At 38.7% G+C, this 2,421-nt stretch overlaps 1 protein-coding gene across 1 annotated transcript in view; it reads left to right on the top strand.

Moving 5' to 3' along the window:
• The window catches only part of LOC106526288 (zeta-sarcoglycan), a gene marked incomplete at its 3' end in the record, with an annotated part of 40,749 nt that overhangs the window by 4,192 nt on the left and 34,136 nt on the right, over positions 1–2,421 (top strand).

Genomic DNA, 2,421 nt, shown 5'->3' with positions numbered 1-2,421 from the left:
TAACAGTGATTATATCGACTTTATAAGATTGTTTTAATTTTAAACTGTTACATTATGTTCTGCTCAGATCACATTGAGCTAAATAAGATCAAATCTGCTGAYYTGTGTTGTGAAATGAGACGTTTTCCTGTTTATCTTCTGTTAATAAATCCATAACACAAACAGCTTTTCTGGCATTATTTAAAACATTAGATAAGATTATATAAACTGTAAAATATTAATAATGGTTGGATTAATATTATTATTAATAGTTTTAATGATTTCTACATTGTCAGTCCTTTTTTCTGCTCTGTTGTCAACATTAATGGGAAATCCAGAGTCTTGCTCGTTTAGCGTTAGCCGTTAGCTTCACCAGTCAATCACACGGTCACGTGGTTGTTGCGCACTCCAGTTCTATAGACCCTCCTTGGGTGTAATGTAACCTTATAACACCTGACAGTGTCTGTTATAAAATAAAATTGGTATTGGACAAAATCTGAATCATCAGGTTAGACTTTTTAAAGATAATCGACCAGAAAACTGCAAATGGTGCTAAGAGTTTCACCTGGGCGGAGCAGTAAACAAGGCAGGTGCAGGAAGCTGTTTTTCTTTCATGGTAACTTTATTAGTTACAGTTCTTCTCAGTTTTATGTCTTGAATGTAAATATGAAGCACAAAACCACGATGTAATGAAAATGTTAAAAATCTTTAATGAAAATAATAATTTAGCTTTTTATCATTGGGATAATATATATTAAATGTTAAAGGTTTCTGTCAAAAATCTCATACTAAATCATTAATTCCTGCTTTTATCACAAGTTGGTTGAATGTTTTCACTTTTTTGCAGCTGGTAAGAACAATCCATTTTCAATATGTTATACAGTCCCACTTTGTGTCCCAATAACTGATGTTTTTTTTTTTGATAAATTACTTGAAAAAGTAAAACTATCAATGTATATTTTTTGGGGTTTTTGTTATTTTTGGTCGTGCGCTGTGGTTGAACAGCTGTGACCTTTTGTTGCGCCAGACTAATTGAAGATCATTCGTCTCTGCCGGTCTAAAGCCACTTACGGCTGACTTGCTTTGAGCTAGAAGAGGTGCGCCGCCATCTATCCATCCATCAATCACCCATCCACCCAGAAAGGGCGCTGCAAAGCCATTGTGACACACTCCACAGTTATTGCGGCGCCATCAGACGAAGTAGCCACAAAAATTGGATTTTGAGGAACGGGTATTGACAGCGGCGCCCTCTCCCCACATGCTTGTCACATCGACAGAATGTGAAATGGAAACATCGGCGCTGCGAGTTGTGCACACTGAGCTGCTTAATTGGCTTTCCCAGTTACAGTCGTGCAATCAAGTCCTTTTGATTAGACGTTCTGTCAAAAAAAGAAAAAAAGAAAAAGCCCAGAGGACCTGAATTAATGGCTGTTTTCATGCTTCATGTCAGACTTGTGGCCGTCTTTCTTCAGCGCTCATACGAGAGATGGAGAAGTCTAAGGTTTGCAGTCGTTAGTGCACCTCAAATGTTTTCTCACCTCCTGCTGAGGCGGCCTTGCGGGACTCCAGCAGCGCTGCTCTTTCAAAAGAAAAAAAAAACGACACAGCGATTCGCTGATTAACATCATCCAACGTTAATACAGTCTAATTTTCTTTCAATACGTTGCTCCTCGGCTGAGTTTTCCATCGCTCTTTGATCAAAGCAGCACATAGGATATGCTATAGGATAATTGGTGAAGACGAGGATAGTTGGCTGAGTGAAAAGGCTGCTGGGTAATCGCTGGTGCCTTTTGAAGGATCCACTCTGCGAGAGAAAAACATCCAACATTGTTGAAAACTTCAGCATTAACTGTTTGTGTCAACCTTTGTTTGTCATTAAAATATCTCATGAAACTTAAACATTCATGAAACACTCAAACAATCATTGGTTGCACTCAGCCCAGTTCAAGATGGTGGTTGTCGCCATTTTTGTTTTGGCTAGTGTCGATTAGCTGTGGCAGCCATCTTGAATTGGGTTGACTCCAAAACTTAATCGGTTATAGATGTGCAGCCCGTCACTCGGAGTTTAAATAAAGTTTGACCCGTGCTTCATGAGACTTAGGCCTGTCTCAATAACAAATTTTACTGGACAACAGAAATTATCACTGTAAATTATAATATTGTTTGGAGAAATATGATTCGCCTTCCAGCTGAAAGAATGCATTGGAAAACCAAAGATGCTCCTCTAGCTAAACGCCTGTTCATGTTGCTTTTTGTGCTACAGAGGATACAAGACCATGCACCTGGACAATACCTGACGCCAGAGTTCACTTCTCCTTACGCTAACGACTAGAAAAGAGGTAGACTCAAAGAAAACACGCAGGAAAATGAAAATTGTCGACCTCGTTTGGTCAGTGTATCTTTTGGCCATTAGATTTTCATTTTCAAAAGAGGTATTAACAA

Source organism: Austrofundulus limnaeus, unplaced genomic scaffold (assembly GCF_001266775.1).
Source record: "Austrofundulus limnaeus strain Quisiro unplaced genomic scaffold, Austrofundulus_limnaeus-1.0 Scaffold269, whole genome shotgun sequence".
Lineage (NCBI taxonomy): Eukaryota > Metazoa > Chordata > Actinopteri > Cyprinodontiformes > Rivulidae > Austrofundulus > Austrofundulus limnaeus.
The sequence above is the reverse complement of the archived record's forward strand: the minus strand, read 5'-3'. Positions and strand labels throughout refer to the sequence as shown.